The sequence below is a fragment of the Symphalangus syndactylus genome, chromosome 13 (genome assembly GCF_028878055.3).
Source record: "Symphalangus syndactylus isolate Jambi chromosome 13, NHGRI_mSymSyn1-v2.1_pri, whole genome shotgun sequence".
In the NCBI taxonomy this organism is placed as follows: domain Eukaryota; kingdom Metazoa; phylum Chordata; class Mammalia; order Primates; family Hylobatidae; genus Symphalangus; species Symphalangus syndactylus.
In genome coordinates this window covers 71161234-71175226 of record NC_072435.2, presented here as the reverse complement: position 1 = coordinate 71175226, position 13993 = coordinate 71161234, and positions in this window count along the sequence as shown.

Genomic DNA, 13993 nt, shown 5'->3' with positions numbered 1-13993 from the left:
ATATCATTAGAAAAATTTTATTTCTTCATTGGTGAGAACTTTTTTTCTGAATTGGGTTCATGATTTTTTCAGAAGAGTGAAGATTTCAAAGCACACATTTCTGATTCACATCTATGCTGATGCCTGTGAAAATAACAAGATGCAGTAGCCATCCCAAGGTTGTTTCCCTGGCAGGAGGACTTTGGACCAGTTGCTTTGCCTCTTTGTACCTCAATCTCCTCTTCTCAGAGACAGTTAATAACACAGGGTTCACCTTGCAGGGTTGTTTAGATGTGACTTCTAAAGTTAATATATGTGAAGTTCTTAGCCCAGAGCCTGGCATATATTGGGTATCTAATATAGGGTGGCTGTTACTTTTACGAGGAAGGTTATACCAGAATCATGCTAAGATTTAACACAAGTGAACTAATTGCATCTTCACAACAATTTTGTGAAATGGCTATTAATGACGACACTTGTCATATGAATAATTTGAGGTTTGGTGTGATTCCATAGATCATTTGGGGTCAGGGTCAAATATTAGTAAACTGCAGAGCTGAGATTTGCCCTCAGGTCTATTTGATTCTAAACTCAGTGCTCTTTTCAATATAGTTAGATCATCCTGGGCAAATAATTTAGAATTTAGAGAAGAAAATTTCAAAATATTTCATTGTTGCCATGGCTTATTGTAAGCCCTACAATCAATTGATTTTCTTGGCTCAATCTCAAGCCCTTTATACAGAATTGCATGCCCTTTTTATCCTTTTCAGTTTTCAGGGGCACAAGGAGAGATATGCATATGAAGGGTTATTTTCTAGGTAAGGAAAATCATATTCAGAGCAGTTGGTTGGTTATTCATAAAGAGCTCACCAACTAGGCTCAAACTGGATAATCAAAGCTAAGCTGAGGGAAGCCACAGTTGATGTGAAATATCAAGAGGGAAGAGTAGGGACACTAAAAATCAGAAATATCATGAAACCACACATTTCCTGATCCAAGCACATCAGAATTCATTTGGTTAATAGTGAACAGAGGCGCCCTGCTGAGTTCCTTAATTATAACACCAGGACACTTTATAGAAATATGAGAGGAATGCCTTTTCTGGCAATTTATAAATCATGTGATTTTACTTCCTCCCTTGGGTGGACATTTTATTGCAGAGCAGGGTAGGGTTTTTGCTGGACATGCAAACTTCATTCACTTAATCGTTGAGCATGAGGAACTCTATATTGCTTGTGGATGATTTTTAATTATCCACGGTTCTTCAGTAGTTAATGTTCCTTCCCATCCCAAGCCTGAGGTGTCCCTGTGTTTCTAATACCACATTGTGGAGACAAAGCTCTGAACTGGATACCCCAAGTTTCAGAGGAGATCTCGAAGATCATGGAGTTCTGTCTTTTTCTGGCAAAAATGAAGAAACTGGGGCCTGAAGAGGTTTAATGACCTTTCCAGCATTATGTGGCCAGATAATAGAAAGGTTAATATTGGAAAGATTAAAACTGGAGGCCATATGTTGATGAGGAAAACCAGTGTTATGGGATTGGGTAGACTTTGAAGACAGAGATATGGTAGTATTTTGTGGAGAGGGAAGAAGAGGGAATTACTTAACCTCTTTAAGCTTCTCCTTATAAGCATCTTCTCTGTAAAATGTCTTCATATCTGCCTTGTGAGGTGGTTGGATAATCGAATGAAGTTGTGAGCTTAGCAGAATATCTGGCATATGGAGGGTGCTAAATAAATGATCAATTTTATAAATCTGTCTTTGAACTTTATGTCATTAGATTTAAAATAAAAGAGGACGTTTGTTCCATTTTCTTTGTATTTCCAGCTGAATTTACTGCTCTTTGCTAACCACCCCAGCTCAAACCTGTTTCAGAGCCCATCTGGATTGTGGTCGTGAATTAGTCCTGACACTTACAGGCTCTTGCTGCTACAGATTTATCAGAGAAAGCCTAGAGACAGCGTTGCTCTCATCATCATGTCTGCTCCACCCTTGCTCTTTCCTCAGTCTGTCCCTTACCCATGCCTGCCATACTCCATGTCATGCTGCCAGGCATGACAGATACATTCAGCTTTCTGTCTCATTCTCTTCCAAATATTCCTGTTCGCCCTGACATTCCAGCCCATCTCTCACCCCAGAATTTTGGCTGGAGCCATAACTTGGATTGGACTTGAGCCAGTCATTTCCTCCAGTCCCAGAGACATCTACCTGGGATGCTTGCCTAATGGTAGCCAACCCTAGAAGTCTCAAATGTGCCCTCAGAAGTTTCTCAGTGTGTCTCCTAGGCCTAGGTAGAGCTAGGTGCCTAGAAATGCAGAGTGCTAGACAGAGAGATGTGGAATTTCATGACACGCTTGCCTCGTAGACCCCCACAATAAGTTACTCTGTTCTATGCAAGAATGTGAAAGGGTCACCTTCATTTCTATCTGGGTCATCAGGACACCTGGGGTTTCTCTCTTATGACCTAGAGGTTGATGTCCAGTAGGAATCTCTTTGGATATCTTCAGATGATCTGGCTGGGTTTTGATCCCTGCTTTGTGCCCATCTTTCCAGTCTGTGACATGGAGTGTGGATTGCAATGGGGTCTTGCTTCTTCTCTAGCATCTGTCTTTAACAGAGAACAGACCTTTCTCTGGTGACTGATACTCAATGCAGTCTTATGGGGCAGTTATGAGATTGCAGATCAGGTTTCACCCTGACTGATTCCCCAAATGTGGTTGCCTCCTTTATTTACACATGGCTTGGACTAGGAGAAATGATCTGCCTCTGTGTCCTTTCCCACGGCTTTGGACTTGGTCTTAGACTATCAGCAGTTAAGGTAAAAAAAAAATATTTTTATACTGACTTGGAGATTTGACAAAAGTTCTTCTGGACACTAAGCGTACAATAGATAGGACTTTTTGTGATTTTTGCTCTTTAAGTATACAAGGCAAGAAACCCTATAAAACAGGACAAACTACCATACTTTGCCTGTATCAAAAATAAAAATTTTTACAGATTAACTTTTCCTTTATTCAAAATGTCAATAGTTATAATGAATTCCATAGTGGCGAACTATAGGCAATTGAAATATCTGCTTTGTTGAATAGAAGAAGGTGAGTAAGAACATTTGTGTTGATTTTCAACCTCAAATGTTAATCTGCAGGTGTATGTGAGAAGTGGCAACACAGATCAGCTTTTTTTTTTTTTTTTTTTTTTTTTTTTTTTACCTTTCATTGCCATTCTTTTTTATTATTATACTTTAGGTTTTAGGGTACATGTGCACAATGTGCAGGTTTATTACATATGTATCCATGTGCCATGTTGTTTTGCTGCACCCATTAACTCGTCATTTAGCATTAGGTATATCTCCTAATGCTGTCCCTCCCCCCTCCCCCCATCCCACAACAGTCCCCGGAGTGTGATGTTCCCCTTCCTGTGTCCATGAGTTCTCATAGTTCAATTCCCACCTATGAGTGAGGACATGCGGTGTTTGGTTTTTTGTCCTTGTGATAGTTTACTGAGAATGATGTTTTCCAGTTTCATCCATGTCCCTACAAAGGACATGAACGCATCATTTTTTATGGCTGCATAGTATTCCATGGTGTATATTTGCCACATTTTCTTAATCCAGTCTATCGTTGTTGGACATTTGGGTTGGTTCCAACTCTTTGCTATTGTGAATAGTGCCGCAGTAAACATACGTGTTCATGTGTCTTTATAGCAGCATGATTTATAATCCTTTGGTTATATACCCAGTAATGGGATGGCTGGGTCAAATGGGATTTCTAGTTCTAGATCCCTGAGGAATCGCCACACTGACTTCCACAGTGGTTGAACTAGTTTACAGTGCCACCAACAGTGTAAAAGTGTTCCTATTTCTCCACATCCTCTCCAGCACCTGTTGTTTCCTGACTTTTTAATGATGGCTGTTCTAACTGGTGTGAGATGGTATCTCACTGTGGTTTTGATTTGCATTTCTCTGATGGCCAGTGATGATGAGCATTTTTTCATGTGTTTTTTGGCTGCATAAATGTCTTCTTTTGAGAAGTGTCTGTTCATGTCCTTTGCCCACTTTTTGATGGGGTTGTTTGTTTCTTTCTTGTAAATTTGTTTGAGTTCATTGTAGATTCTGGATATTAGCCCTTTGTCAGATGAGTAGGTTACAAAAATTTTCTCCCATTCTGTAGGTTGCCTGTTCACTCTGATGGTAGTTTCTTTTGCTGTGCAGAAGCTCTTTAGTTTAATTAGATCCCATTTGTCAATTTTGGCTTTTGTTGCCATTGCTTTTGGTGTTTTAGACATGAAGTCCTTGCCCACGCCTATGTCCTGAATGGTATTGCCTAGGTTTTCTTGTAGGATTTTAATGGTTTTAGGTCTAACATTTAAGTCTTTAATCCATCTTGAATTAATTTTTGTATAAGGTGTAAGGAAGGGATCCAGTTTCAGCTTTCTACATACGGCTAGCCAGTTTTCCCAGCACCATTTATTAAATAGGGAATCCTTTCCTCATTTCTTGTTTTTGTCAGGTTTGTCAAAGATCAGATAGTTGCAGATATGCGGCATCATTTCGGAGGGCTCTGTTCTGTTCCATTGATCTATGTCTCTGTTGTGGTACCAGTACCATGCTCTTTTGGTTACTGTAGCCTTGTAGTATAGTTTGAAGTCAGGTAGCGTGATGCCTCCAGCTTTGTTCTTTTGGCTTAGGATTGACTTGGCGATGCGGGCTCTTTTTTGGTTCCACATGAACTTTAAAGTAGTTTTTTCCAATTCTGTGAAGAAAGTCATTGGTAGCTTGATGGGGATGGCATTGAATCTATAAATTACCTTGGGCAGTATGGCCATTTTCACGATATTGATTCTTCCAACCCATGAGCATGGAATGTTCTTCCATTTGTTTGTATCCTCTTTTATTTCATTGAGCAGTGGTTTGTAGTTCTCCTTGAAGAGGTCCTTCACATCCCTTGTAGGTTGGATTCCTAGGTATTTTATTCTCTTTGAAGCAATTGTGAATGGGAGTTCACTCATGATTTGGCTCTCTGTTTGTCTGTGATTGGTGTACAAGAATGATTGTGATTTTTGTACATTGATTTTGTATCCTGAGACTTTGCTGAAGTTGCTAATCAGCTTAAGGAGATTTTGGGCTGAGACAATGGGGTTTTCTAGATATACAATCATGTCATCTGCAAACAGGGACAATTTGACTTCCTCTTTTCCTAATTGAATACCCTTTATTTCCTTCTCCTGCCTGATTGCTCTGGCCAGAACTTCCAGCACTATGTTGAATAGGAGTGGTGAGAGAGGGCATCCCTGTCTTGTGCCAATTTTCAGAGGGAATGCTTCCAGTTTTTGCCCGTTCAGTATGAAATTGGCTGTGGGTTTGTCATAGATAGCTCTTATTATTTTGAGATACGTCCCATCAATACCTAATTTATTGAGACTTTTTAGCATGAAGGGTTGTTGAATTAGATCAGCTTTCTTAGCATTTATCTTGACTCTGGCTCTTAGGATGAATCACTTGTATCATAAGATTTGGGTTGCTTATCGCTGCTGGAGATGCTTGTCTCTTTCTACCTACCTTTCTCTTGCCATAATCTTGGGGAAGACTAGCACTACTTTACTGCAATTCCAATGAGGCAATAACTTAGGAAAATGGCCATGTCAGTTATGACACCATTAAAAACTTGTTTAGTAAGAGAGCAGTTATGGGATTTTAAAAAACCATTGCAAATCACAGTCCTCCTTTAGCACTGAATCCTCCTTGACCATCTTATTTTTTTTTTCCCTCAACTCAGTTCCCCAGCTGAGTCTGTGACTTCAGCTTGTAAACCATCCTTGGCCTGGGATAGCCAATAAGGCAGCAAGATGCAGCTGTTCAACAGGGTGGCCAAAAATATAAGCTTGAAAGATGGATACATATTTTCCCTTTTTGATTGGTTTACATTTACCCCGGATTCACGAGCATATTGTTTAAACTTGCTTTTCCAAAGCCCCATTCATCTTTGCTATTGGTTCATCTCCTGTTTCCAAACATGACCTCACCCCAAGTGCCGCCCAGTGGTGAGCAACTCTGAAGTATTTTCTTTTCTCCATCCAAGAGAATCAGGGTGGAAGATCGCCGAGTTGGTGCTTGTTTAGGAGCTTTTCAAAATGAATCATTGGAGTGTGGGGATTTGATGTGGATTACTGGCCAAGTAATTATCAGAAGATATTAAGTATTGGAACTCAGGCTTTTGTATAAGTAGAATTAAAGCCCATGTCCTGGCACATGAGCTTGTCATTTGGGAGTGATGAAAATTATGTACCCTTGTTAGCATTTCTCAGCCCTTTTCATATTATCTCTCTCTCCAGTTACCTTCCCTGTTATTCAAAAGGTGATTTTGGGGTAAGATTCAAAGTCGTGAGCTGAGGCCTGAATACGAGGTCGTAGTTTTTCATTTGTGGTCTAACCTTCTATCTTTATTCTCCAAGGGTCCATTGACTTTCTCTTTCTTTCCTCTCAAATGACAAAGAAACTGAGTGGTTAGCCCGGAGATTAAATTCCTTATCCAAGGGGCCACACAAGCCATTCTTAGCCCGTGAGCTATAAGTTATATCCTAATATAAATCTCTAAAGGTTGAGCAACTCTCATTTTTTTTTCCCAGGAGATAGGGGTGTTACCTTTAATTTTGTGATGCCTTTTTTCATTTTTAACAGATGCTACAGTTAATTGAGTGCTCCAGGAGTTCAAGCTGTTATCCCTTGTTAGATCTGCATAGCACATTGTGCTAAATAACTTTCATGTCTGAATGCCCCCAGAGACATTAATGCTGGAACCTTTTCATAGTCTAAAAAGGTTAACTCATCTGACTGAATACACTGAATACACATATACTAGCTGAATTAAAAAGTTTATGGAGAGTAGTCTAAAGGAATAAAACTGGAGTATTTCTCCCAAATTTTATGGTAATTTTTTTAAAAGAGAGAAGAAAAATATAGAATTTATCTTAAAATGAATTTAGTTGAGGAAGAGAGAAATCAGCAGCAGGAGAAAAAATGCCCCAGGAACTGGCAATAACTGGTTTCATCCTGTGAGTTGAATTTTCATGTTTTATTTGTGTATGGTTGTTCCTTTTCAGATATGCCAGAGGGAAATACAAAATAAGCGAAAGAAATCCCTTTTACCTGCCAGGGAAAAAGAACAAACAACCAGGGACAAACACTTCCCTTTTCTTCATCTCCCACGTGGGGCTGACTGTACGCAGAGGGTGACTGGTATCATCACCTGGAGAATAACCACTAACACTTCTGTAGCTCTCTCTTGGTACCTGTGTCACACACTTTACGTGCCTCATTTAATCTTCTCCACAACATTATGAGCTAAGTACAGCAGATTAATGTCCCCATTTTGAAGACGCTGAAGCTAAGGTTTAAAGAAGTAAAATGCCTAAGTTCCCATGGCTGGGAAGTGGAAAATCTAGGCTTCGAACCCATTCTGCCTGATTCCAGACCGTATGCTCGTAAGTGCATCCAGTGCTATCTACATCCTTGGTAGAGGATGTCAGTCCTGTGCTCCTTTGGAGGCTGGTGCCTGACCAGTGACTGTAAAGAGGTAAGTTAGCTCTGGGTCAGCAAAGAGACCAAGAACACCTTCCCTGTAACACATCACTCACCAGGCCCGCTCTCTTTCACTAGGCATCGGAAACTTACTTCTTCAAATGTTATTTGTAGAAGATTTCGAAAAGTTACCAACAGAAACAGCAGTGAACTTTTTAGTATGTTAGGATCAATCAGTTAGTTGGCAAGTATGTGTTATACTGCATACTTAAGGTTGTGCTAGGTGCACATGGGGGTTGAGGGTGGCATATCAATGACACATATAAGCCCTTGACAAAGAAGCTTATAACCTCCACCATATAACATGAAACTACTCAGGGTCAAAGGCGTATATTTAAATGCTAAGTACTATGATTATGAATGTTAAGATGCTCAGGGAAGGGGATGATTTGTTTGAGTCTTTAGTGTGCTATTTGAAGAATGTAGAACTACTATGTCTAAGAGAATTGAAAGAATTTAGAAAGCAGAAGAAACAAGCACTAAAGAGAAAGATTGTTTTAATTATTTATTACATGCTGACTGTATACCCAGTGGTGAACAAAGAATAAAAGGAGGGGACTGCTGGAAACACTGGGGAAGGTGCAGAACTGGCAGGCTTTTATTAGGTATGAAGATGAGTGTCACATCAGTTCATTGTCTTCTGTATCAATATTAGGATGATGGACTGAGGGCTTCAAATTTGGTTTTATATGGTGTTTGCAAAATGTTTGTGGTTAAATTTTAACATAGTAATATCTAATGTTCTAATCCATTGCATTATCAAGGCATGTAATCAAGTTTTCTTGAACAAAACACAATGAGAGAATACAATTATGTTTAGGGAAAGGTGAGGCAGGGGTCTCTGCTTGTTTGGCAGGCTGATGTAGGCCTGCAGCAGCTCCCTCACTGGTTCATGTGGCAAATGAGGGGTCTCGTAGATCTCTTTTTGAAGTTTTACTTGGACATTATTTCTTCTCTCATCAGCGTGTACCCATTGCTTTTTTTTTTTGAGATGGAGTCTCACTCTGTCACCAGGCCAGAGTGTAGTAGCGTGAACTTGGCTCACTGCAACCTCTACCTCCTGGGTTCAAGCGATTCTCCTGCCTCAGCCTCCCAAGTAGCTGGGACTACAGACAAGCGCTACCACGGCCAGCTAATTTTTGTATTTTTAGTAGACAGGGTTTCACCATGTTGGCCAGGATGGTCTTGATCTCTTGACCTCCTTGGCCTTGACCTTGATCTGCCCACCTTGGCCTCCCAAAGTGCTGGGATTACAGGCATGAGCCACCGCACCCGGACCCCATTGCATTTTTTGCATAACTATTTCTTTTCATTCTCAGAGCAAGCAATCCAAGAGACAAGTTAAGTTTCTGTGCCTGTTATGGCCTAACCCCAGAAGTCATGCACCATCTCTTCCATCCTATTGGTCAAAGTAGTTGAAGGCCTTTTCAGGTTCAAGAAAAAGAAAAGTATAGCCCATCTCTTGATGTAAGTTATAAACATCACATTTTAAGAAAAGCATGTGGGATGGAATGTAGTTCAATGGGTTTATATTTAGAAAATGCAATCTGCTACAACATGGAAACCAAGTAATCCGCACAAAGTACTTACAAATATTAACTATCATTAATATTATTCAATGAATGTTTTCTTAAAGAATAAATTGATATACATTTCTTTCTGCCTAGAAATTGAGCTGTAGTTAAATAATTCTTGACTTGTAAATTGTCAGTTTGAGCTTGTCTCGTTTGCACCTACCTGCTACCTGCATTAGGATCCCTTCAAATTGGAGAGTTTCTAAATTTTAGTTTTTAACTTAAAATCATTTCAAATTTACAGAAGTTTTAAGAGTAGTACCAAGAACTAACTCTCTAAACCCATCTGAATTCGCCTCTTTTAACCTTTTGCTTCATTTTCTTTTATATTCTCTCTTCTTCCCTCCTTTCCCATTCGAGTATTAGTTTCAAACATCATACTCCTTTTCCCCTTACAGATCCATAGTACCAACATCAAATTCAGGACGTTTAACATTGATACATGCTATTATTTAATATATAGGTCATATTCAAATTTTAATAATTGCCCTAAAAATGTTTTTGTAATTGTTTGTTTTCTCCCTGAACCAGCATCCAATTCAGGATCACAGATTGCATTTAGTTGTCATGGCTCATTAATCTCCTTTAATTTGAAGCAGTTCCTTAGCTTTGTTTTTCAGGACATTGACATTATTGAAGTATACAGGCCAGACGTTTGGTAGAAATGTCACATGATTTGGGTTTGCCTCAGGGTTACTCATCATTAAGTTCAGATTATGCACTTTTGGCAAGCATACCATGACAATGATGTTGTGTCCTTAACAACCTATCACCACCTAGAGGCACACATTATTGATGACATTAACTGATCACTTTTTGTAAAGTGGTGATTGCTAGGTATCTCCACTATAAGACTACCATTTCTCTTTATAATCTACAGGGAGATATTTTGAGACTATTTAACATCCTGTCCTCTTCAAACTTTTACCCTATAGCTTTAGCATCCATTGATGAATCTTGATGAAATCAGTTATTACTATCATGTCTTTTAAAAAAGATGATGATTTACCAACTATTATTATTTCTACATTGATTAGCTGGATTCTTATTTTTATTCAGTGAATTAGATCCAACGCTGCCATTTAATTCATGTTGAAGCTTAAATTGCCCCAAATTTAACCAATAAGTACCCTTGAAGCTGGCCCTAAGTCTTTTTGACATATCCTTCATCATTTTTTGTACACTTTTTAGTATAAGATATTCCAGACCCTTCTTGTCTTGCTTTGCCCTGGCCCTCCTTTCTCCAAGGAATCCTAGCTCCTTCTAGTGAGGAACGGTACTTAGAAACAAGGTCTGTGAAGAAGTGTTTGTTCAGGTTGTCCAGTGTTGAGGTTATTCAGGCAAAAACATGTTAAATATTGAGTCCATCAAACAGAAAGTCTTACTTAAATTAAAAAGTGTGAAGATAGTTGACCCTTGTTCAAGATGTTCTATGTGCAATTTTATTTTTATATCTAGCCAATGGCAAAGCATCAGAAGAGCCATAGTCCTGGGCTTATTGGAAGTGAGGTTCTATTGAACATTGAGCCAGGAGAGTAGGGAAATTGCAAGATGGTGAGAAGTCAGGCCCACAGAAGGAGCTGCAGCACTTGCGGGGCATCCACTTTTTAGAAAACTGGTGAGAACCAGCAGACGAGTTGCCTCATTTTGAAATTGTGGTTGTTTGTGCCATCTGGACTTAGCCAATCATAAAACTCAGTTGATACTCCAAGCCTAAAATGGTCTTGGAGACCCTTTGTGGGTTTTGGCTTAAGCTCTATTTTAAGGAATCCAACCCATTCTTGTGAGATCAGATTTCCCTGCCTTGCACTGAACTTGTTTAGTCCTTGTCCATCCTAGAGCTTCACATGACTCAGTCTCCCAGTTAGGTTGGGAGATATAGCGGAGCTAGAAGGAGCCCTGGCCCTGGTACTTACTAACCATACCCCTTTGATGACTTTAATTGACTTACTGGGTAGCTCTAAGTCCCTTCTCCTTTCTGGGCCTCAGTTTCCTTATTTATAAAATCAGAAGGTGAGGCTAAATCTCAAAATGTCCATCTAGCTTCATGTTCTATGAAATCTTCTCTGCCTAAAATCTTTAAAGTGCTAATTAAACTCTCAGATCAAGATAAATGACCAGAGGAGCTGGACCCATTACAGAATTAAAGTCTTCAGAGCCCCAGCAAGCCTGCTTTTTGAAGCGTGCTTTCTTTTTACAGCTGTGAAGAGAGGAATCAGCACATGAGCTATAACTTCATATGACTAATGGTAACCATGGCGACCACTAAATATTCCTTCCAGACCTTGCATCTGCACAGCTCACTGAAGCAGAGGAAATAAACGTTGCTGCTTTGAAAAATGATAAAAATAATCTAAGCCAGCTAGAGGCTAGGAAGGAAAGGAGAGATCTTCCACCTGAAGGTCAAGCCATTTCATCTCATTATCTTTTCAGGGCTTTGTTTAACCTCAGGGGGCATTTGGTACCAACCAAATGAATAGGTCACAGACTGGAGGGATTTAGTATCAGGCTACTGAAACACTCGACTAGTTTTTAAAGAAGCTCCTGGGGTTCTGACAATGTTTGCTAGGTTGGTGTGATGACCCCTATGTTAAAATGCAGTAGGTCATCAAAAGCAGGTCCCCCAGCAGTTCTTGGTGTCAGGTCATATTATTGGTTTAAGAGAAGAGCAACTAGAAGACTGGCCAAGGTCAGACAGGGGCCTGAGAAACCAGGCAGAGAGCAATAGTGAGGAGGTCTGCATGCACAGGAAGGTGGGGGATGGAAAGGCACAGTGAGGCAGGCTGGATATCAGCAATCATGCTCAGAGAGCAGAGCACAGGCAAGAGAACTGGGCCTCATGAAGCCTGCAAACTTGACAAAGAGAACAGACAACAGGTTGGTTGCACTTTCGGTAAAACATGAGGCAACAGCCAGGAATACTGCAACCAATAGTATAGCCAAGGAGAGAGACGCAGGATATGTAAAGGAGGGAACTGCTCATTGGATTCTATCTAAAGAGGGCAGCCTATTGTTGCCATGGGGGATTGTATGTTCAGAGCTCTCATTTGTCAAAAGAAGCAAGAAATCTGGATTTTAAAAAATGTGAAATTCCTTAATCGTTTAACGATAACATGGTGTGGATTGCCATTTTGCATCCTCTAAAATTATAGTTACCTTCTGAGAATAAAGATAGGAAATGCCAGAGGAAGGAGATTCACAGTTAGCCGAGTCCACAGTGACACACACGGCTGACTGTGTCCAGCATCTGAGGCTGTGAGCACCTTGCCCAGTGGCTAGTCAGTCTTCGTAATGTCATCTCCCTTACCCCAGTGTTTTCACCCTGAATTGCAGTAGATGCTAGCGCCAAGAACCCAGCACTGAGCTGCTCCTATGCTTTAGTTTAGTCTGGGGTCTACAGATAAGTCATAAACATCTGACTACAGCAGGGAGTGAAGGGACATAGAGCAAGTGGACCATCTCTGACATTCTTACATAAGGTGAGAAGCCAACCTGTGCAAACTTGACCACCATCCTATTTGCTGTGTTGCTCCACAGGAAACTAGTCTGGATAAAACTTAGTTTCAGCCCTTAGTGCCTGGGGTTCAGTGAGACACAGTAGATCATGTTATCCTTTTGAAAAGCACACTTACTTTCTAGATTACAAAATTATTAAAGGGAAATCTGAAAATGCAAAAAAAGAATAGTGGCATGTAATCATAAGGTAAAATACAGATGAAGCCAACAAAATGTCTTGTGGGACATTACTCTGATGCAAGGATAGCCTACAAATATCATACCAGGCAAGTTATTACAGAGGTCACAGAACAAAGGCTCATAGCTGAAATGAATATGTTGGAATCTCATACTTCATTGAATCAATTCAAAACAGAGTGAGAAACAAGGGGAAAGAAGAACATAACTCACTTACGGCAGGGTGCATGTGGGCAGAAAGACCACACTCCCCAAATCCTGTGTTATCCAAAGTTCATACATCCTGTCTGTCTTCCACACTAACCTTCCCTTTTAGTGATGTGGATATAAGGACCAGAGTAAAGGCAGAGCAAGAGGGTTCAGCAGACGAAAGATGCTTGGAGCGGACGCTTAGCTAATTTTTGGGAGGGATGTATGGACAGGCACACGTGGACACAGCTACCACTCAGATTAACTTGATGAGCACTTGTGTATTATTTGCACTTTCTGTATAGAGGATTTGTAGGGCCAAATGGCATCATAATGGGTATCACAAATGAGTGTTTGATTCAGGAATGACACAGTCTTCCATCTGAAAGTGACATGATTTGTGCTTTACTAATACTTAAGGTTTACTTGTGTAGCTTTTGAGCCGTTGACATTGGTGGTTGGGGGTGGGGATATGTTCTGCCTAGGTTTGAGGGTGTCCTAACTCTTTACTAGGAAAGACTTCAATTGGAAGGCAGGAAATGGCAGCCAGACATAGAGTCACTGCTGCTTTTGTGTGAAGAGAGTTTGGTGCTTCATCATGAAACTCTGAATGGGCCCACAGAAAAAAGCAGCCCGCGTCAGAAAGGGTCTAGAATGAGTCCCCCTCTTAAGAATGAAACCAGCACTATTTGTATGGCCCTTTAGGCCTCAGCTCATCTTACAACATATACTTACTCTCTTGTTTGCAGCCTCAAACCTGCAACAGGAGAGTAAATATATGATGTAAGATGAGCCAAGGACAGAAGTTGAGGAAACACCAACATTTAAAGGGCAGATGGAGAAAGGGGAATACATTAGGGGGAGGAGAAAAAGAACAGTCAGGGAGTTTGAAGGACCAGGAGAAGATGCTATCACAGAAGCTCGGGTGCTCCATAAATTCCTGCTGAACTTGAAGTGGCTGCTCAAGTACTAAAGGTGAGA